We start from the raw sequence: 24133 nt of genomic DNA on the forward strand, positions 1-24133 counted from the left end.
AGTCCTCCCTCTGTTGTGCAGGTGAACCATGTTCACCTTGCTACCCAAGAAGGGGGACCTCTGTGACCTTTGGAACCTTGCTCCTCAGCACAGACTACAAAGTCATAGTGAAGGACATCTCGCTCCAGCTGGGGTCTGTGCTGGCGGACATGGTCCATCCCAACCAGAGCATACCATTTTTGATAATCTGTACTTGGTCTGGGATCTCTTGGAGCTGGGATGTAGGGATGTCATTCACCCTCCTGTCCCTGGACCAGGAGAAGGCATTTCACAGACTGGACCACGGGTATCTGCTGGGTACTCTGTGGGCATTCGGCTTCAGGCCCCAGTTTGTGGGGTTTCTCCCAGTGCTGTACGCTGACATGGAATGTCTGGTCAGGCTCAACTAGACCCTGAACAAGCTGGTCAGCTTTGGGTGGGGGGTGCGTCAGAGATGCCCAAAGTCAGGCCAGCTGTACACTCTGGAGATCAAGCCCTTCCTCTGACTCCTCCACCAGAGGTTGACGGGGTTGGTGCTTCAGGAGACGGAATTGCAGCTGGCCCTGTTGGCATTTGCTGATGATGTGCTCCTCGTGGTCCAGGTGTGACACTCTGTACCTCAGGGGGACACCCTCCACCCCATGTCCATCTTTATAAAATGTTTGTGTGGTATCCAATGCAAAGTTTGTCATGTTGGGTGTCTTCAGAAGACTCATGATGCACTGAGCATGTTTGTTTGTTTATTCTACCTGAAGCAGTGTGTTTGGTTTGCAGTGTGTCAAAGGCTCCCCTTGGGATAACAAGCCTGATACATATCAATTTGTTTGTTAAATTGACAAACTTATATGAGTTTGCAGTGTTGAGCAGGTATAACCGGACACTGCAAGACAGAGGTTCCTAGGGTTGTGTTTGGGACTGGAGATATTGGCTAGTGTCATTTGCTTGCAAGTAGCTGGGAGCAGCTGACATGCCAGAGGCTGTGTGTGAACAGCCCAGGAGTAGGGGTTCTCACAGCAGAGCTGGGTAAGGCTGGCTCCCAGAGTCAAGGATTGGAGTGGCCTAGAAGATCACTGGTCTGGATAGCACCAGAGGGGAACATCACAGTGGCGCAGCAAGCAAGGGTGTGTGTATGGCTTGTTACTCCAAGTGAAGTTCACACTTTAAGCACTGATATTTCTGATTCTAGGTGAGTCTTAAGTGCAGGGGCGAAGAACAGGCAGGAGGAGATCACAGTTTTGTCATTTTCTGTTTGCTTATTTCAGGAAAGGGAAGTAGGAACAGAAAAGCAGGAAAATGAGTGAAAGCAGTGAAGCCATTGCAAAGTTGGAGCTTTTCAGGCTTCAGTCTGCAGAAAAGGAGAGAGAGCACCAGAGATGACTGCAGCTGAAAGACCTGGAGATAAAAGAAAAAGAAAAAGAAAAAGAAAAAGAGGCAGCCAGAGAGGAGGCTGCGCACAGAAGGGCCGTGGAGGCAGAGGCTGCCAGGGAGGAGGCTGCGCACAGAAGGGCCGTGGAGGCGGAGGCAGCCAGAGAGGAGGCTGCGCACAGAATGGCGGTGGAGGCAGAGGCTGCCAGGGAGGAGGCTGCGCACAGAAGGGCTGTGGAGGCAGAGGCAGCCAGGGAGGAGGCTGAGCACAGAATGGCGGTAGAGGCAGAGGCAGGCAGGGAGGAGGCTGCGCACAGAAGGGCGATGGAGGCAGAGGCAGCCATACGAACTATGGAAGTTGTATGGGACAAAACAACTTAAAACTGCCTCATATCACCCACAGGCCAATGGTTCAGTGGAAAGTTTCAATGGGACTCTAAAATCCATGCTAGGGATGTACACTAAGAAGAGGGGCAAGATTGGGATGAGTTATTACCATTTCTATTGCACGCGTACAGGGAGGTACCCCAGGAATCCACAGGTTTTTCCCCATTTTATCTTCTGTATGGAAGAAAAATGAGGGGGCCCCTCGATCTCATTAAAGATTCCTGGGAGGGAATCACTGAGGTAAAAGAAGAACCAGTGACTGAATATGTTCAGAGGTTTAGAAAAGAATTAAAAGACATGATGGACATAGTTCAAAGCAATCTCCAAGAGAGTCAATCCAGACAAAAGGCGTGGTCTGATAAAAAATACTTGTAAGCGTATTTTTGAAATAGGGGATTTGGTAATGGTATTAAGCCCTGCGAAAAAATATAAAATGCAAAACTCTTAGGAGGGACCCTTAGAGGGAATATAAGTGGCAAATGAGGACACATATCAAGTTAAAAAGCCCCTTGATGATGCTGTCCCACAGCTTGTGCATGTGAACAGGCTGAAAGTCTATCACGACAGAGAGGCCATAGTAAACGTGATCTGTTGTATGGAAGGGGAAACTGAGGCACATCCATTCATTGATTTGATGGCTGAATGCCAAGAGGGTTCAACTATGGGAAGCGTTGAGATCTGCAACTACTTGACACCAGCTGAAAGGGGGGAGGTGTTGTCAGTGCTGCAAGGATACAGTGAGGTGTTTTCCAACAAGCCAGGAAAAACACACATGCTAACCCACAAAATCCTTACAGTAGGGTCACAACTGCCACCTTCCAGGCCTTAGAGGCCCACTGGCAAGGTACAAGAACAAAATTCGTACAGAGATACACAGTATGTTGGACCTGGGAGTGATTAAAGAGTCTGACAGCTCTTGGGCATCCCCTGTAGTCTTGGTCCCGAAAAAGGACAACTCTGTAAGATTTTGTGCTGACTATAGAAAGGTTAATGCTGTTACAGTACCAGATGCATACCCTTTGCCTAGGATTGATGACATGCTAGATATACTGAGCAAAGCCAAATAGCTCAGCACCTTTGATCTAATATGGGGTTACTGGCAAATCCCTCTGGATGAGGATGTCCAGAAAAAATCTGCTTTTATCACTGACATCGGCCTCTATGAATTCACAGTGTTACCTTTTGGTTTGGTCAATGCTGGTGCGACCTTCCAAAGGCTGGTCAACAAAGTGTTAAACGGTTTACAAAATTTTGCAAGGGCATACATAGATGACATAGCGGTGTTCAGTGACTTATGGAACAATCATAAACAACACCTGGGAATTGTGCTGTCCAAACTCCAGGAGGCTGGTCTAACCGTAAAGCCCTCTAAGTGCAAAAGAGGAGCAGCCAGAGTCCCTTATTTGGGACATTGGGTTGGGGGGAGGACAGATAACCCCTGATCCCCTTAAAGTGGAAGCCATTGTAAATTGGCCTGTGCCCCAAACTAAAAGACAGGTCCAATCATTCATCGGTCTGGCAAACTACTACAGAAGGTTTGCGTGTGAGTTCAGCGACATTGTATCCCCAATCACAAACTTGTGTAAAAAGCACCAACCCAATAAGGTGATTTGGTCAGAGGCATGCCAGAAGGGTTTTGATAAGATAAAGACAATCTTCTCTGGAAAACCTGTACTACCCAGTCCTGACTTTGAAAAAACTTTGAGCTATGTACAGATGCCTCTGACATTGGTGTGGGTGCTGTACTGATGCAGACAGGGGACGGTAACAAAAAACACCCAAGTGCCTTCTTGAGTAAAAAGCTGTCACCAACGGAACAAAATTTCTCTGTCATTGAAAAGGAGTGTTATCCTATGGTGTGGGCAGTTAAACAGTTGAGGCCCTATCTCTTTAATAGAAAGCTTAGGATACTGACAGACCAGTCACCCTGGGTATGGCTAAACAGAACCAAAGTTCACAAACTCCAAACTTCTGTGCTGGAGCCTGAGCCTGCAGGAGTCTGACATGGAAATTATACACGTAAAGGGAAGGGAAAACCTGGTAGCAGACGCCCTGTCCAGGAAAGAGGACCCCGGGTGCACTGCCTTTGAGATAGTCAGTGACTAACCCTCTTGCAGTAAACTAAAAGGAGAGGTGTGACACTCTGTACCTCGGGGGAACACCCTACACCCCCATGTTCATCTTTATAAAATGATTGTGTGGTATCCAATGCAAAGTTTGTCATTTCATGTCGGGTGTCTTCAGAAGGCTCATGATGCATTGAGCATGGTTATTATAGTGATGTTATGGTAATTGTTACAGTAACGTTATAGTAATGTCATAGGTTATAATTTCATGTATATAGTTATGAGGCTGAAAATGTATCCTCATGGCTTAAAGCAAGCCCATGCAAAAACTCTCCAGGAGCAGAGAGGCCGTTCACACCTCATCAGGGCATGGATGGGACAAACCCAGCCCAACCTCACAGCAACAATGGACACTGGCTTAGGCAGCAACAAAAGAATCTCTTAGACCCTCGAGGGAGTCACCCCCTTCCTTTGGGCAGTTTGGGACTGCAATGAGGTAATGCTCACCTGACTCTGAAGGGGTGGGGGCAAAGACAAGAGGGAAGAAAGGACAGGATAAAAGCAAGGGACATGCTTTGAGCAGGGGGTTGGACTAGATGACCTCCTGAGGTCTCTTCCAACCCTAATATTCTATGATTCTATAAAAGGGAGAGACATTTTGCCATGATCCCTCTTCTTCCACCTACATCTACAGACACCACCACCACCAAGCGACTGAAATGCTGATCAAAGGGGAGAGCCTGACTGAAAAGTAACCAGACAACCTGTGATGAGAAGCATCTAAGTTTGTAAAGACATTGAAAGTGTTAAGATCAGCTTAGAATGTGTTTTGCTTTTATTTCATTTGACCAAAGCTGACTTGTTATGCTTTGACTTACAATCACTTAAAATGGATCTTTATAGTTAATAAATCTGTTTGTTTATTCTACCTGAAGCAGTGTGTCAGAGAATCCCCTTGGCATAACAAGCCTGATACATATCAATTTCTTTGTTAAACTGATATTTGAGCCCGTGGCTTAACAAGGTTCTTTCAGCTGAGGGTGGCCCCCTCATTTGGGACAGGTTAAACACAGTCCTGATTTCCTATATTTCTACAATAATTACAACATTGGCAACCATATTTCGCTACCCCTGCATTCAGTACTAAGGTGATTTGTACCCAACACCAACCAAAGTTGATAACCTTGACACCACTGTGTCTGTTAAATATTTAAGCAGATCAGGAGCAAACTGTATTTACATAAACACATCCAAAGTCTCTCCTCCTCCCAGCTAGCTGTCAGGGAAGCATTCATTCAGACCCTGCTTACATAGGCATCAGACATCTCTACCCAACCTTCCTTCTTGAAACCTGTGATCCATCTTGCTTCTTTGTTGAAAGCTTTCGAGGGGGGCATGGAAAATAAATTCTGCCCATTAACGAGACTAGCACCAAATTCCTGGTGCCAGTGATGTGTGGCACCAAGAGAGACCTGAATAGAGTGGTTTTCAGGAGCACTCTTTCATTCCAGGCCAGCTCTGCTCAACCAAACTCTAAGGAAAAGAGACTTTCCCATATGCAATGTAGCACGGTCAGATCTAGCCAGTACCAAGGCCTTTTGTTGGGGCTGTTGCTCAGCGTAGACAGCTTCATTCCCAGCCACGTCAAAAAACTCATCCTTCCCCTGGTGTTAATTGCTTATCCCAGCAGGCCCCATCTATAGCACACTGAGCCAGGAGTGCAGCCAGGTCTGGCCCAGTAGCCTAATGACTTTAGCTCTGTGCTCCCCTGCTATTTCCTAATGAGCTTCCTGTGCTGTAGCTCCCCAGCCTGAAGATGCTCATGGGCTTTAATGATTCACACTCCCTACCCTACCTGGAGGGTAGGGATAGGATACAGAGGGACCTAGACAAATTAGAAGATTGGGCCAAAAGAAATCTGATGAGGTTCAACAAGGACAAGTGCAGAGTCCTGCACTTAGGACGGAAGAATCCCATGCACCGCTACAGACTAGGGACCAAGTGGCTCGGCAGCAGTTCTGCAGAAAGGGACCTAGGAGTTACAGTGGCTGAGAAGCTGGATATGAGTCAATAGTGTGCCCTTGTTGCCAAGAAGGCTAATGGCATTTTCGAGTCTATAAGTAGGAGCATAGCCAGTAGATCGAAGGACATGATCGTTCCCCTCTATTCGGCATTGGTGAGGCCTCATCTGGAGTACTGTGTCCAGTTTTGGGCCCCACACTACAAGAAGGATGTGGAAAAATTGGAAAGAGTCCAGCGGAGGGCAACAAAAATGATTAGGGGGCTGGAGCACATGACTTATGAGGAGAGGCTGAGGGAATTGGGATTATTTAGTCTGCAGAAGAGAAGAATGAGGGGGGATTTAATAGCTGCTTTCAACTACCTGAAAGGGGGTTCCAAAGAGGATGAATCTAGACTGTTCTCAATGATGGCAGATGACAGAATCAGGAGCAATGGTCTCAATTTCCAGTGCGGGAGGTCTAGCTTGGATATTAGGAAACACTATTTCATTAGGAGGGTGGTGAAGCATTGGAATGGGTTACCTAGGGAGGTGGTGGGATCTCCTTCCTTAGAGGTTTTTAAGGTCAGGCTTGACAAAGCCCTGGCTGGGATGATTTAGTTGGGGTTGGTCCTGCTTTGAGCAGGGGGTTGGACGAGATGACTTCTTGAGGTCCCTTCCAACCCTGATATTCTATGATCCTATGACACATGCCTGTCCTGCTGTCTAGCACCCTAGAGCTGAATGGGAGCTGCCTGGTTGCCCAGTAGTCAGGGGTGGTTTTAGTTTTGGCACCTGTTATATGTCAGGTTTAACTTCCTTGAAACTGGTAGGTAGAACCACCACCCTTCATTTAAGATAATAGAAACCGTTACGCTCCTTTATAAAAATAACAGTGGTCTCCAGCCAAAACAAAGGCACAGGAGAGTCTGCACGTGGGCAGAGGAGTTTTGCTGGGTATTGGTTGGTGGAGGACGCTGTGTGAGAGAGAAGCGACAAACACACCAGAGAAGCAAGAAGAAGGCAGCAAGAAAGCTTCAGACACAGGCTGAGGAAGCACTGAGCATGACCCTTTGCAAAGCCTAGAGAGAGAGGTTTTGGGCAGAGTGCTGGCTGAAAGGGCCTCGGAGCTGGGAGTACAGAAACTGTCTCCTGTTGTTTGATTTCTCCTGTACATTCTGGGTAAATAGGCAGGCTTGCATCAAAGATATCTGACTCCATCACCAATGGCTCCTCTTAATGGAAACAACCTAGATGTTGACTTGCCACTCAGGTCAAAAGATGTGGTCTTGGGAACTGTATTCAGTTTTCCTCCCCCACCAGGAAGTTTGGGAGAGGGGCACTGCTGAAGCCCATGTTCTGTTCACCAGAGGCAATTGGAAGTGGGTCACTGAAGAATTTGGATCTCTTTCAGAGATCAGTGTACAGCCCATTGTCCATCTTGCCCATTGTCTTTCCCCCCAGCTAGTGTGAACATTTGCTTTGGTTCAGAAATAAGACTCTTAGAGAACAAAATTGGGCACATTTTCACTTTTTTTTTACAAAGTATTTCTGAAGCAAAAATGCAACGTTTTGAAAATGAAAACCATTTAAGGTCAGAAATTCAGTGATCTCTGGGTTGATTAAATTGGGGTCCACTAAGGAAGTATGGATAGCTGACACTTGTCCTCCAGTGTCCCTCCACGCAGTGACCTTCTTCCCGCCCACACTCACAGTTTCCCTCCGCTCCAAGGGTATCTGGGAGCTTTCTGGGCCTGAGGACCTCTGGTGTGATTCCGGTGCAATGAACTGTTGGGGTTCTTGGGGCAGCTGGCCTTCACATGCCCCGTCTCATTGCATTTAAAACATCATCCAGCTGACGGGTCATTGGGGCGAGGTGGGTTTCTGGAGAATGGTGTGGCGGGACGATAAGGTGTCTGGAGGGTTACTTGGGGGGTAGGTGGGGCCTTGGGCTGCCCCTGGTAGTAGGGTGTGGTCTGAGGTTGTCCCTTCTGGTATTCGCTCCAACTGCAACCAGTTTTTTTCTTCTCTGCCACCTCCACCCATTTGGCTCCAATCTCCCCCGCCTCAATTACAGTTTTGGGCTTCCCATCTAGGATGTATCTTTCTATTTCCTCAGGAACACCCTCTAAAACTGTTCCATTTGCATTAGGAAGGGCAAATCTGCTGGAGATTTAACACTTGCTCCTGATATCCAGGCATCCCAATGTTTCACAATTTGGTAGGCATGTTGGGTAAATAACACGTCTGGTTTCACCTTAGGGCTCTGAACCACCGATGAGAATGCTCGGGCGTTAGCCCCATTCTGATTCTCGCCTTGGTTTTAAACAGTTCATACTGGTTCATTTGTTCCTTAGGCATTTCAGCCGCCACCTCAGCTAAGGGTCCACTGAGCTGCGGCCTCAGATCTACCATGTATTGGTCTGTAGAGATGTTGTACCCAAGGCAGGCCCTTTTGAAGTTTTCTAAGAAGGCCTCAGTATCATCACCTGCCTTGTAGGTGGGGAACTTTCTGGGATGGGAAGTGGTACCTGGACAAGGATTGCTAGGGTTTGTTGGTATATTCTGCTGAGCTTTTGCCTTCTCCATCTCCAGTGCATGCTTGCTCTCTTTTTCCTTCGCCTCCAGTTCTTTGTCCTTTGCCTCCATTTCCCTCCTGTGGGCAGCCTCCATTTCTTTTTCCTTGACTCCATTTACATCCATCTCCATCCACATGAGTTCTATCCATCTTTCGTATTCCTTTTGTTTTTCCTCAGCCTCCAATCTGGCTAATTCCAGCTTTTGTTGAACCATGGAGTCTGTCATCCTAACCTCTCTGTTTTTAACTAACTTTACACCCGAGAGTTAGAAGGAAAGAAAAAACTTGGCTTGTAAAATTTTGCTGTGCTGTAACATGATACCTATATTCTCTGATAGTGATTGTCAGCCAACAGAGGAATCCTAAAAAAAACCAAAAGACCTAACACCTTTGTCTCCAGGCAAATAGGCAGAAAACCCCTCTAGTTGCTCTTAGGTAAAAAAAAAAATCTTCTGGTCTGTGAAGACTGGTGAATTTCCCTGCAGGAGGTTAACTACCCTGCCTTTAGGCAGAGGAAACTCCAGCTCACCAAAGACAATTCGCTTTTGTCTCTGCTCTGGCCCCAAAGCAGAAAAAAAACTGGCTGCTTTCAGCCAAAACCCTGCTTTTCAGCAGCCCAAAGGAAAAAAAAATTTCCTTTTCAAATCTGTGCTCCTTCTTCAAAAAATGAAAATCCTAAAAAAACCAAAAACTAACACCTTTGTCTCCAGGCAAATAGGCAGAAAACACCTCTAGTTGCTCTTACGTAAAAAAACAACTTCAGGTCTGTGAAGTCTTGTGAATTTCCCTGCAGGAGGTTAACTACCCTGTCTTTAGGTAGAGAAAACTCCAGCTCACAAATGACAATTCCCTTCTGTCTCTGCTCTGGCCCCAAAGCAGAGAAAAAAAAACTCCAACTACTTCCAGTTGGAAACCGGCTTTCCAGCAGCCCAAAGGAAAAAAAATTCCCTTTTAAAATCTGTGTTTCTGGTTCAAAAAATCTCAAATTGATCTCAAAATGATTTCAAGTTGATCCCACCGCTCTGCCACCATGTCAAGGTTCCTTCCCCACTCTGAACTCTAGGGAACAGTTGTGGGGACCTGCATGAAAACCTCCTAAGCTTACTTTTATCAGCTTAGGTTAAAACTTCCCCAAGGTACAAACAATTTTACCTGTTGCCCTCGGACTTTCGCTGCCACCACCAAACGTCTAACTGGGTTTACTATTGGGAAAGAGCCATTTGGAAACGTCTTTCCCCCAAAATCCTCACCAAAGCCTTGCACCCCCCTTCCTGGGGAAGGTTTGATAAAAATCCTCACCAATTTATATAGGTGACCACAGACCCAAACCCTTGGATCTTAAGAACAATGAAAAGAAGCATTCAGTTTCTTACAAGAAGAATTTTAATAGAAGAAAAAGTAAAAAGAATCACCTCTGTAAAATCAGGATGGCAAATACCTTACAGGGTAATTAGATTCAGAACATCGAGAATCCCTCTAGGCAAAACCTTAAGTTACAAAAAGACACAAAGACAGGAATATCCATTCCTTTCAGCACAACTTATTTCCTCAGCCATTTAAAGAAATCAGAATCTAACGCACATCTCGCTAGACTACTTACTAAATTCTAAGACTCCATTCCTGTTCTGTCCCCGGTGAAAGCATCACACAGACAGACCCTTTGTTTCTCCCCCCCTCCAGCTTTGAAAGTATATTGTCTCCTGTCATAAATATAAAGGGAAGGGTAAACCCCTTTAAAATCCCTCCTGGCCAGAGGAAAAATCCTCTCACCTGTAAAGGGTTAAGAAGCTAAAGGTAACCTCGCTGGCACCTGACCAAAATGACCAATGAGGAGACAAGATACTTTCAAAAGCTGGGAGGAGGGAGAAAAACAAAGGGTCTGTGTCTGTCTATGTGCTGCTTTTGCTGGGGATAGAACAGGAATGGAGTCTTAGAACTTTTAGTAAGTAATCTAGCTAGGTATGCTTTAGATTATGATTTCTTTAAATGGCTGAGAAAAGAATTGTGCTGAATAGAATGACTATTTCTGTCTGTGTGTCCTTTTTGTAACTTAAGGTTTTGCCAGGAGGGATTCTCTATGTTTTGAATCTAATTACCCTGTAGGGTATCTGCCATCCTGATTTTACAGGGGTGATTCCTTTACTTCTATTTACTTCTATTTCTATTAAAAGTCTTCTTGTAAGAAAACTGAATGCTTTTTCATTGTTCTCAGATCTAAGGGTTTGGGTCTGTGGTCACCTATGCAAATTGGTGAGGATTTTTACCAAACCTTTCCCAGGAAGTGGGGTGCAAGAGTTGGGAGGATTTTGGGGGGAAAGACGTGTCCAAACTACGTTTCTGAGTAAACCCAGTTAGAGTTTGGTGGTGGCAGTGGATATTCCAAGGACAAAGGATAAAATTAATTTGTACCTTGGGGAAGTTTTAACCTAAGCTGGTAAAAGTAAGTTTAGGAGGTTTTCATGCAGGTCCCCACATCTGTACCCTAGAGTTCAGAGTGGGGGAGGAACCTTGACATCTCCTCACTGGTCATTTTGGTCAGGTGCCAGCGAGGTTATCCTAGCTTCTTAACCCTTTACAGGTGAAAGGGTTTTCCTCTGGCCAGGAGGGATTTTAAAGGTGGTTACCCTTCCCTTTATATTTATGACAGTGACTTACTTTGTTCTGTTTGTTATTACTTGGAACCACTGAAATCCTACTTTTTATACTTAATAAAATCATTTTTGTTTATTAATGAACCCAGAGTAAGTGATTAATACCCGGGGGAGCAAACAGCTGTGCATATCTCTCTATCAGTGTTATAGAGGGCAGACAATTTATGAGTTTACCCTGTATAAGCTTTATACAGAGTAAAACGGATTTATTTTGGGTTTGGGTCCCATTGGGAACTGGGTGTCTGGATGCTGGAGATAGGTGACCTGCTGAGCAGTTTTTGGTTAACGCTGCAGCTCTGGGGGCGTGGACCAGACCTGGGTCTATGTTGCAACAGGCTAGCGTGTCTGGCTCAACAAGGCAGGGGTCTGGAGTCCCAAGCTTGCAGGGAAAACGGGCTCAGAGGTAACTTCAGCACGTCAGGTGACACTCCCAAGGGAATTCTGTGACTGAACCCGTCACAGCTGCTTTTGGGGAATTCTAATGCAAACATTGCAGGGGTCATTCAGTGTGAGAGGCACTGTAGGAACGTGAATCTCACTGCAGTAGATGGGCTGTTCCCAGCTCTGACTTACGAGCTCAGGTAGACAGAGAAGAGGTCCTGGTTCACCAAACCCTCATTCATCATGTTGTCGAAGACGGGGGTAGCTCCAGAAGAGGCAATGCTTGGGAAGGCCAGACCCAGGATCCCATCAAATTCAGAGTACTCAAAGGCTGTGCCGGGCTCAGTTTCACTCAGGCCAAAGATCTGTTTGGTGTCCACAATGCCTCCAATCTTGGGGGAGGGATGGGGACAATCAGACACATGCTATACCCGAGGAGAAGCTGCTAAGTCCTACCAGAGGGAACTTCATGGGTGGGAAGTTTTCAGAAGCTGAACTCTGCTCTCCCCCACATATGGGAACAGCCTATGAATGACCGGGTTACATGCGTAGGTGCTAATAGGTCTGACTTTGATTTCATTCTTTGTGGAGTCGTTCAGCTGAAGTGGGCAGTTACCAGCATGAGATCAGAATGAGGCCCCAGCATTAAGAATAGTGTCAATGGGTATTATATGTATGAACAATCCTATAAAGCCCCTTTGATCACCTAGGATTTCGCAGTTGTTCCTATTCTGGATGCCACACTCACGCCACACTTCATGCCAACAGCAGAGAGAAAACTGAGATCCTCCTGCTCTAAAAGCCTCCCTGCCATACAAAGGCACTAACTGTATACAGCAGAGCAGCTCTGTTCCATACAGTAGGGAGCAGTGGTGCTGTATACCCTACCCTCTTCAATAGGAGTCAACATATGAGCTGCACTCTGCTTGTAAGTGGGTAAAATAGAGTGAGCATGATACAAAAATGCAGATGATCTCTGGCTTGCTCTTGTGTCTTCCACCTCTTTCTCTGGCTTTATCTCCTCTCTTCTCTACCCTTCTCTATCCCGCTCTCCCGGTTCACTCCATGTGGAATTCCTCTTTAGATTCCCAGATGCGTTCTGTCCTTATAACTCCTAATCTTGATCCTTTCTTGTGATTTACCTGGACGGTGTCATACGCCAGGAATCCGGTCATGCTGCCACTGCCATACTGGATGGAGAGACTCTCATTAGTGGCCTCATAGGTGGAGGAGTCTGATGGGTTGAATTGGTGTGGTTTGCTGCAAGTACAGAAGAGTCAGATGGTCACAGACGGACACTTGTAACTCTCCCCATGTGTTGTATAGAGAGCCTGGACGCCTAAACAGGCTATGAATTCCTTAGTGGGGACAGGGTGCCGAAGAGTCAAGCATTGCAGCGCTCAGCATTGCCACACTTAAGTGCCTTTGTGGATCTAGCTTCAGGTCTGAGTAGGGCCTGTTTTCCCTCTGACACCATGCAGCACATGGAGGGATAATGGAGGGAGACCTACTGCTCTTTGGCTTCTGAGGTAGATAAAAATAGATGATTTTAAAAATCCTATTTAAAATTAACCTTGACATTAGGACAACATATGTTAAGGTCTAAACTTACTAAAATCCACTAAAATCATCTACATTACATACAAATGTTACTATTAAGCAGTGCATGTTTTCTGCCTTTAAAGAAAGTCAATGGAACTGGTGGAATTTCAGTGCTCTCATAATCTGGAAACACAGTTTCTTCAAGTGCTAAACAAGCTTTTGACAGCAGTAGGCTCTTCTGCAAGTGCAAAGAGAATACTCTCTTTATATCCGTTTATTAACTAGTTCAGTTCATGGACTAGTTCATTCCAATTTAAGAAACTAATTGGAAATTGAAAAGTGGGAATGCTTGTTTTCCTCTTCCAATCTCTGAGTAAAAACTAGGTGCGAGAGGATGAGCTCTGCAAGTTCTAAAATCTTGAAGGACACGCTGATCAGAAACAATCAGTTCAATTCACTCACTACAGATAACACTTCCTTTGTTTCATAAATCTGTTATTTTTAAATGCAAAACATGTTTTGATAAATTTTTCTTTCTTATGTATCCAGCCCATTCAAAGGAGTTTTAACTAATTTTTTTTAAAAGCTGGATTTTGCATTTTAAAGTGAATTCCAATTTCCATTCAAATTGAGTTTGACACAAATCAAAAAGTAATTACATAGTGAATAAGAATGCATCCCCCACCATTCTCTAAAATAATTGAAAAATGTACAAATTATTTATCTGAATAATTGTATATTCAGCTATATAATTGCGTAAATAAATGTGTATTGCCAACCTTCCTGGTTTCGTCGGGAGTCTCCCAGAATCAGGCCCTATCTCCTGGAGGCTACTGAAGCCAATCCGGGAGATTTTAGGCAGCTAAAAGTCCGGCAGCACAGCAGGGCTAAGACAGCCTCCCTGCCTGTCCTGGCACTGTGCTGCTTCCAGAAGCAGCCAGCATGTTCCTGAGGCCCCTGGTGGAGAGGTGGGGGGTTTCTGTGCGCTCCCCCCAACTCCAGCACTAACTCCGCAGCTCCCATTGGCCAGGAACTGCAGCCAATGGGAGCTGCGGGGTTGGTGCCTGCAGGCAAGGGCAGCGGGCAGAGCCCCCTCTCCCCCCCCCTTCCCCAGGGCCATGCTGGCTTCTTCCAGGAGCAGGGTGGGACCAGGACAGGCAGAGAGCCTGCCTTAGCCCTGCTGCGCCACCGACCGGGAGCCACCCGAGGTAAGCGCCTCCTGGTCGGAGCCTGCACCCTACACCCCAAACCCCTGCCCCAGCCCTGAGCCCCCTCCCGCACCCAAACACCCTCCCAGAGCCCGCACCCCATACCCCCTCCTCCACCCCGACTCCCAGCCCTGAGCCGCCTCCCTCACTGAAACTCCCTCCCAAAGCCTGAATCCTGCACCCCACCCCAGCCCAGAGCCCCCTCCTGCACCCAAACTCCTTCCCAGAGCCCATGCCCCTCACCCCCTACTGCACCCCAATTGCCTGCCCTAGGCTTAGCCCAGAGACTCCTCCCACACTCTGAAACCCTCGGACCCAACCCAGAGCCCACACCCCAACCCCCCTGCCCCAGCCTGGTGAAAGTGAGAGAGGGTTGGGGAGAGTGAACAACAGAGGGCGGGGGGATGGTGTGAGTAGGGTGGGGCCTCAACATGTTTATAGTGGTAACAAACCAGTGAGAATCAACTTGCTTTAGAAAAATAATTAAAAAGTACAAATGCAAAGCAAGATTAAAATCAATTATTTCAATTAAGGTTCCTCCTTGCTAATGTAAATCTCTATGCCCTGGTCTACAGTAGGACTTTAGGTCGAATTTAGCAGCATTAAATCGATGTAAACCTGCACCCGTCCACACGATGAAGCCCTTTATTTCGACTTAAAGGGCTCTTAAAATTGATTTCCTGACTCCACCCCTGACAAGTGGATTAGCGCTTAAATCGGCCTTGCCAGCTCGAATTTGGGTACTGTGGACACAATTCGACAGTATTGGCCTCCGGGAGCTATCCCAGAGTGCTCCATTGTGACCGCTCTGGACAGCACTCTCAACTCAGATGCACTGGTCAGGTAGACAGGAAAAGAACCGCGAACTTTTGAATCTCATTTCCTGTTTTGCCAGCGTGGCAAGCTGCAGGTGACCATGCAGAGCTCATCAGCAGAGGTGACCATGATGGAGTCCCAGAATCGCAAAAGAGCTCCAGCATGGACCGAACGGGAGGTACGGGATCTGATCGCTGTATGGGGAGAGGAATCCGTGCTATCAGAACTCCGTTCCAGTTTTCGAAATGCCAAAACCTTTGTCAAAATCTCCCAGGGCATGAAGGACAGAGGCCAGAACAGGGACCCGAAGCAGTGCCACATGAAACTTAAGGAGCTGAGGCAAGCCTACCAGAAAACCAGAGAGGCGAACGGCCGCTCCGGGTCAGAGCCCCAAACATGCCGCTTCTATGATGAGCTGCATGCCATTTTAGGGGGTTCAGCCACCACTACCCCAGCCGTGTTGTTTGACTCCTTCAATGGAGATGGAGGCAACACGGAAGCAGGTTTTGGGGACGAAGAAGATGATGATGATGATGAAGAAGTTGTAGATAGCTCACAGCAAGCAAGCGGAGAAACCGCTTTTCCCGACAGCCAGGAACTGTTTCTCACCCTGGACCTGGAGCCAGTACCCCCCGAACCCACCCAAGGCTGCTTCCTGGACCCGGCAGGCAGAGAAGGGACCTCCGGTGAGTGTACCTTTTAAAATACTATACATGGTTTAAAAGCAAGCATGTGAAAGGATTACTTTGCCCTGGCATTCGCGGCTCTCCTGGATGTACTCCCAAACCCTTTGCAAAAGGTTTCTGGGGAGGGCAGCCTTATTGCTTCCTTCATGGTAGGACACTTTACCACTCCAGGCCAGTAACACGTACTCGGGAATCATTGTACAACAAACCATTGCAGTGTATGTTTGCTGGTGTTCAAACAACATCCGTTCTTCATCTCTCAGTGTTATCCTCAGGAGAGTGAGATATCATTCATGGTCACCTGGTTGAAATAGGGTGCTTTTCTTCAGGGGACACTCAGAGGAGCCCGTTCCTTCTGGGATGTTTGCCTGTGGCTAAACAGAAATGTTCCCCGCTGTTAGCCACGGGGAGGGGGGAGGGTTGAGGGGGTAGCCACGCGGTGGGGGGAGGCAAAATGCGACCTTGTAACGAAAGCACATGTGCTATGTATGTAATGTTAACAGCAAGGTTTACCCTGAAAGAGTGTAGCCACTGTTTTATAAAATGTGTCTTTTTAAATACCGCTGTCCTTTTTTTTTTCTCCACCAGCTGCATGTGTTTCAATGATCACAGGATCTTCTCCTTCCCAGAGGCTAGTGAAGATTAGAAAGAAAAAAAAAACGCACTCGCGATGAAATGTTCTCCGAGCTCATGCTATCCTCCCACACTGACAGAGCACAGACGAATGCGTGGAGGCAAATAATGTCAGAGTGCAGGAAAGCACAAAATGACCGGGAGGAGAGGTGGTGGGCTGAAGAGAGTAAGTGGCGGGCTGAAGAGAGTAAGTGGCGGGCTGAAGACAGGGCTGAAGCTCAAATGTGTCGGCAGCGTGATGAGAGGAGGCAGGATTCAATGCTGAGGCTGCTGGAGACCAAACCAGTATGCTCCAGTGTATGGTTGAGCTGCAGCAAAGGCAGCTGGAGCACAGACTGCCACTACAGCCCCTGTGTAACCAACCGCCCTCCTCCCCAAGTTCCATAGCCTCCACACCCAGACACCCAAGAACGCGGTGGGGGGGCCACCGGCCAACCAGCCACTCCGCCACAGAGGATTGCCCAAAAAAAAGAAGGCTGGCATTCAATAAATTTTAAAGTTGTAAACTTTTAAAGTGCTGTGTGGCATTTTCCTTCCCTCCTCCACCCCCCCTCCTGGGCTACCTTGGTAGTCATCCCCCTATTTGTGTGATGAATGAATAAAGAATGCATGAATGTGAAGCAACAATGACTTTATTGCCTCTGCAAGCGGTGATCGAAGGGAGGAGGGGAGGGTGGTTAGCTTACAGGGAAGTAGAGTGAACCAAGGGGCGGGGAGTTTCATCAAGGAGAGACAAACAGAACTTTCACACTGTAGCCTGGCCAGTCATGAAACTGGTTTTCAAAGCTTCTCTGATGCGTACCGCGCCCTCCTGTGCTCTTCTAACCGCCCTGGTGTCTGGCTGCGCGTAACCAGCAGCCAGGCGATTTCCCTCAACCTCCCACCCCGCCATAAATGTCTCCCCCTTACTCTCACAGATATTGTGGAGCACACAGCAAGCAGTAATAACAGTGGAAATATTGGTTTCGCTGAGGTCTAAGCGAGTCAGTAAACTGCACCAGCGCGCCTTTAAACGTCCAAATGCACATTCTACCACCATTCTGCACTTGCTCAGCCTGTAGTTGAACAGCTCCTGACTACTGTCCAGGCTGCCTGTGTACGGCTTCATGAGCCATGGCATTAAGGGTAGGCTGGGTCCCCAAGGATACATATAGGCATTTCAACATCCCCAACAGTTATTTTCTGGTCTGGGAATAAAGTCCTTTCCTGCAGCTTTTGAAACAGACCAGAGTTCCTGAAGATGCGAGCGTCATGTACCTTTCCCGGCCATCCCACGTTGATGTTGGTGAAATGTCCCTTGTAATCCACCAGAGCTTGCAGCACTATTGAAAAGTACCCCTTGCGGTTTACGTACTCGGCAGCTTGGTGCTCCGGTGCCAAGATAGGGATATGGGTTCTGTCTATGGCCCCACCACAGTTAGGGAATCCCATTGCAGCAAAGCCATCCACTATGACCTGCACATTTCCCAGGGTCACTACCCTTGATATCAGCAGATCTTTGATTGCATGGGCTACTTGCATCACAGCAGCCCCCACAGTAGATATGCCCACTCCAAATTGATTTCCAACTGACCGGAAGCTGTCTGGCATTGCAAGCTTCCACAGGGTTATCGCCACTCGCTTCTCAACTGTGAGGGCTGCTCTCATCTTGGTATTCATGCACTTCAGGGCAGGGGAAAGCAAGTCACAAAGTTCCATGAAAGTGCCCTTACGCATGCAAAAGTTTCGCAGCCACTGGGAATCGTCCCAGACCTGCAACACTGTGCAGTCCCACCAGTCTGTGCTTGTTTCCCGAGCCCAGAATCGGCGTTCCACAGCATGAACCTGCCCCAATAGCACCATGATGCATGCATTGGCAGGGCCCATGCTTTCAGAGAAATCTGTGTCCATGTCCTGATCACTCACGTGACCGCGCTGACGTCACCTCCTCACCCGGTATCGCTTTGCCAGGTTCTGGTGCTGCATATACTGCTGGATAATGCGTGTGGTGTTTAATGTGCTCCTAATTGCCAAAGTGAGCTGAGCGGCCTCCATGCTTGCCTTGGTATGGCATCCGCACAGAAAAAAGGCACGGAACGATTGTCTGCCGTTGCTCTGACGGAGGGAGGGGCGACTGATGACACGGCTTACAGGGTTGGCTTCAGGGAGCTAAAATCAACAAAGGGAGTGGCTTTACATCAAGGAGTATTTCAGGCAGGACTTCACGGAGGGTTCCAATAAGAAATGGTGCACCTAAGTTATTTTTCTTATTGGAACAAGGAGGTTAGCCTGGCCTCTGATTGATACATGGCTAGATTTACCTCGCTGCACCTTCTCTGTGAGTGACTACAGTGTGACCTAGAGGAATGAGTCCCCTAGACAGGGGAGGGGGGGAAGCAAATGAGTACAAAATAAATCTGGTCTATTTCTTGTTTTGATCCACTCCATCTATCTTTTACATCTTTGGCTGGCAGCAGACGGTGCAGAAGGACTGCATGCCATCCACATCTCATGGCTGCTCGGCAGAAGATGGTACAATACGACTGCTAGCCATCCTCATCTCTTGCCTGCCCGGCAGAAGATGGTACAGTACGACTGCTAGCAATCCGTATCGCCTGCCTGCTCACCATAAGACGGTTCAATAGGACTGACTGCAGGACTAAAGAGAATGACCTGGTCAAGTCACTCCAAATTTATTACCTGCGCCCATGTCTGCCCAGGCGCTCCCAGCCGACGTGGCCAGGAGCATCTCGGACACAACGAGGATGGCTACCAGTCGTATTGCACCGTCTGCTGCCAGAAGGCAATGGGTTGCTGCTACTGTGTAGCAATGCCGTACCGCGTCTGCCAGCACCCAGGAGACATAGGGTGACGGTTACCTGAGAGGGCTCCATGCTTACCGTGGTATGGCGTCTGCACAGGTAACTCAGGAAAAAAGGCGCGAAACGATTGTCTGCCCTTGCTTTCACGGAGGGAGGGAAGGAAGGGGGGCCTGACGATATGTACCCAGAACCACCCGCGACAATGTTTTAGCCCCATCAGGCATTGGGATCTCAACCCAGAATTCCAATGGGCAGCGGAGACTGCGGGAACTGTGGGATAGCTACGCACAGTGCAACGCTCCGGAAGTCGACTCTAGCCTCGGTACTGTGGAAGCGCTCCGCCGCGTTAATGCACTTAATGCACTTAGAGCATTTTCTGTGGGGACACACACACTTGAATATATAAAACCGATTTCTAAAAAACCGACTTCTATAAATTTGACCTTATTCCGTAGTGTAGACATACCCTATGATTTCAATCAACCTGCCCAGCTGGAATGTCAAGGCAAGAGGCATTACAGGTGACTTACTGCAGGCTGTCCTGGAGCAGTACAGAGCCGGTGTCGAAGAGGACAGAGAACTCCTGGGCTGGGGTGCCAATGGAGATGGTTCCATAATACTCAATCTGCCAAAGCAGGACAAAGAAAGATGTAAAGAGAGGGAACCATTGCCATCCAAGGGCTAGATCCTCAGCTGGTGTAAACCCTTATAGCTGCCCAAGCTGATTTACACCAGCTGAGGGTCTGGGCTATGGTGCCCTCGCTACAGGCTCAGCCTGACCTGGTGTTCCTCTGCCATCACTTTGCCAAGCATGGCTCCTAGCACCTACTGGCATCTGAGGCACAAAGTCATTTAGCCCTAGTCCCCATAAATATCAGTGTGTGAGAGGGGCCGGTGAGTAGGGGGGAGCCAGCAGACCCTGGGAGTGCTGTTCCCAGTGCTCTTCTTAATCCCATCTGTCATAAAAATAAAGGGAAGGCTAATCACCTTTCTGTATACAGTGCTTTAAAATCCCTCCTGGCCAGAGGCAAAACCCTTTCACCTCTAAAGGGTTAAGAAGCTAAGATAACCTTGCTGGCACCTGACCAAAATGACCAATGAGGAGACAAGATACTTTCAAATCGGGATGGGGGGGAAACAAAGGGTTCATCTGTCTGGGTGATGCTTTTGCCGGGAACAGATCAGGAATGCCGTCTCAGAACTTCTGTTAGTTAGTAAGTAATCTAGCTAGAAATCTGTAAGATTTCCTTTTGTTAAATGGCTGGTAAAATAAGCTGGGCTGGATGGAAGGTATATTCCTGTTTTTGTGTCTTTTTGTAATTTAAGGTTTTACCTAGAGGAATTCTCTATGTTTTGAATCTGATTACCCTGTAAGGTATTTACCAACCTAATTTTACAGAGGTGATTCTTTTACCTTTTCTTTAATTAAAATTCTTCTTTTCAGAACCTGATTGATTTTTCATTGTTCTTAAGATCCAAGGGTTTTGGATCTGTGTTCACCTGTACAAATTGGTGAGGATTTTTAACAAGCCTTCCCCAGGAAAGGGGGTGTAGAGCTTGGGGGGATATTTTGGGGGAAGACGTCTCCAAGTGGGCTCTCTCCCTGTTCTTTGTTTAACACGCTTGGTGGTGGCAGCATACGGTTCAAGGACAAGGCAAAGTTTGTACCTTGAGGAAGTTTTTAACCTAAGCTGGTAAAAATAAGCTTAGGGGGTCTTTCATGCAGGTCCCCACATCTGTACCCTAGAGTTCAGAGTGCCAAAGGAACCTTGACAACATCCAATCAGAGCTGGGTGGCCTAGCACAGGTTCTTGGCAGCAGCAAGATGAGAGCTTGGTTGGAAGCACATGGGTAAGGGAGTGGGTTGGGGCACTTTTGGGAGGAGGAGAGATCAGCTCTTGGCAGAGGAGTGGGAAGCTTTGATGAGGAGAGGGAGGCTACAAGACCTGCTCTCCTGCCATACTCACATCCACATCGTTGGCCAGGCTGGGGGACTACTTAGAGGTCAGGTTGTAAGGGTGTTTCTTCAGAAAATCCTCCAGCAAGCCATGTTTCTTAAGATTCTGCCTCAGGGATTTCATCTTCTTCAGGGAGACCCTAATCAACAAGGGTGGGGAGAGAGACTGATCAGGAACAAATAAGCAGTAGGCAAACCTTGTGGTCAGGGAATACTGTGCAATCCAGCTTTTACATTGCACTGAGACCCCTTAGTACACCTAGGATTATCAAAGGAGTGTAAAGGAGTTGGGGTCCCAGTGCACTGAAAGTCAATGGGAGTTGGGCACATAATTCCCATAGGACCCTTGGAAAATTCCAGCACATGTGTACTAGAGATGACAGAGAGATGACCCGGCAGAAATAGACAAGATGGACAAGGGAAGTATTATCAGCTGCCTTGACTCCGTTGACCACACTGTTCTGCTTGAAATCACGTTCTCCCTTGGCTTCCATGTCTCTCTACTCTCATGGTTCTCCCTCCTATATCTGTAATCGCTCTTTGATGTCTTCAGTGGATTCACCCTTCAACTTTCTGGAAGGATCCTTTGTCCCTGTCTGTCATCCTTCTATCCCTTATCTCTGTGCAATCTTATCCACAAACATAAATTTACATACATTTACATTTCCTCATGGATGTCTCACTGTCAGCTCCACCTCAGCATGACTAAAACAGAGCTCCTAATCTTCCTCCTCCCATCAAGCCCTCCCCCACTATCTCTTTCCTTGATCACTGTCGGCAACCACCCCATCCTGCCTCTCACGCAGGCCATAACTTGAGGTCATCTTCAGCATGGACTTTTCTCTAGCTCCTCACATCCGGGTTATGTTTAAATCTTGCCAAATCTTCTTGCATAAGCTCTCTGAGATGCAGCCTTTCCTTCAGACAACTATAGCTCTCGTCCCAGCTCTCCTCATTTCATGCCTCAGTTGCTGCAACATTCTTTTCCCTGGCTTTGACAAATGCCGTCTTGCCCTACTCATGCACGTTCAGAATGCTGCTGCAAAGATAATTTTCCTAGTGTGTCACTTTGACCACGTGTGAGGGCATGTCCTCCCAACACTCCTCTTGAAGGGGTTAAGGTAGGGCAGAGGGGCCAATTAACCTATTAGGCGGCAAACTGGGGGAAATTAAAGCTGAGAGAAAAGTCCTAATTAGAAGAAGCCCACCTGTGCAGGAACAGGCAAGGCTTCCATAAAGCTGGGGAGCAGAGAGCAGAAGGGGGCTGCAGGGAAATAGGCTGCAGTCTCTCCCTGGGAGAAGGGCAGCAGTCTCTCCCTGGGAGAAGGGCAGCATGTTTTGAGACTACAGAGGCAGGTAGCCTTCCTGGGAAGAGGAAGTTGGGAGGCTGGCCAACCCAGAGAGGGGTGGAAGCCAGATAGGTAGGAAAGGCTTAGGGAAAGTGGCAGCAAAGATCTTGGCTGCTGATTAGAGGGTCCCTGAGCTGGAACCCAGAGTAGAGAATGGGTCCGGGTTCCCCTAAGAGCCACTGGGGAAGTGGCACCAGCTGTGCAGAGAATGGAAAGACTGCCTGAGCCTAAGAAAGGATATAAGAAGGGACTGGGATACCCCAGAAGGGGAAGCCACATGGTGACCTGGACAGACCGCCAAGTCACGAGGAGGTAGCAGCACTAGTTCGTGGAGTGACAGAGGGTCTGCAGACCAAGAGGAAGCAACAAAGAGATGGAGTGCAAGGGGTGTAGGCCCCACAGATCTAATCCCCAGAGAGGCCAGGAAGAGTTACTATCCAGCAGTGAGTAGAGCATCCTCTGACACCATGAAAGTCCTTTCTTTGCATCCCTCCATCTCATCAGGCATAAGCTGCTTGTCTTTACTTTCAAGGCCCTTCACACTCAAACAATCCCACCCTACCTCTCATCCCTCATTTGCTATCAAGCTATCGATACTCACCTCTCATTGGCCCATGATGCCAGCCTCCACTGCCCACTTGGAAAATTTCCAATCAAGCACCTTCATGCTTCCCCCGACCTTCCCCCTACGGTTGGGAGGTCCTCCCAGGGCCATCCTTACCCATATGCAAAGTACGCAGCTGTGTAGGGCAACAGGAAATTTGGGACACCAAATTTCCTGGTGCCCTACACAGCTGTGTGCTGCTCCAGCCCCTGCTCTGCCTCTTCCACATGGCTCCCGCCCCTGCTCTGCCCCAGCCCCGCCCCCACTCCAGCCAGCCCTTCCCCTGAGGACTGCAGGATGGGTCGGGCTCCCTGCACTCACTGACAGCAGTAAGTAGAGTGACCCAGCCCCAGCCTGCAGAGCAGGCTGGGGCCGGGTCACTCCACTTCCCGCAGGACGCAGGGGACGGGCTGCATAGGGCACCAACATGGCTAGGGATGGCCCTGGGTCCTCCCCATAAACATCTGCAAAGCTACCTCACTGTCCTCCTTCAAATCCCTCCTTAAAACCTCTCCTCTGTCAAGATGCCTATAAAAAGCCCAACATGAATAAAAGTTTGGCTGCTGGTATGCAGAGACCACTATCCCTCATGTACTTGTACTCCCCCATTGGTCTGTCTGTATCCATCTGCTATCTCTTCTCTAATTCTAAGGTTGTTATCTACTTAGGGAAGGGACAGTCTTCCAGTGCCTAGCACAATGGAGTTCTGATCCATGACTTGTGGGTCCTACATGCTGTGATAATACAAATAATAAACACTAATATTATCACAGAGAACTGATCCTCAGAGAGAGACTCTGTCACTTGCCCACGGTCACAGAGGGGGTCTGTATTAGAGACAGAAATTAATCCAGATCTCTCAAGTGCCACTCCAGTGCCTTAACCACAAGACCTGCCTTCCTCATTCCTCCGCTACAACACAAAGCTACGGGGTAGTTCCCAGCTGCTGCCTATACATGAATGGAGAGTACAGAAGAGAATGAGAGGAGTGCAGACATTCCCCTTGATAATCACACAGGGTTATGTAGAAAGCCGAGTTCAGCAGCTCAAAGTGGTGTATTCCCCCAGTACTCACTTTGTCACCCGGCACTGAGAGAGCGCCACCAAACTCAGGAGCAGAAGCCACTTCAT

At 47.9% G+C, this 24133-nt stretch overlaps 1 pseudogene; it reads right to left on the bottom strand.

Annotated features, from left to right (window-relative positions):
• LOC144267161 (pepsin A-like) overlaps positions 1 to 24133 on the bottom strand; it is a 56394-nt pseudogene extending 32261 nt beyond the window's left edge.

Source organism: Eretmochelys imbricata, chromosome 6 (assembly GCF_965152235.1).
Source record: "Eretmochelys imbricata isolate rEreImb1 chromosome 6, rEreImb1.hap1, whole genome shotgun sequence".
NCBI classification, from domain to species: Eukaryota; Metazoa; Chordata; order Testudines; family Cheloniidae; genus Eretmochelys; species Eretmochelys imbricata.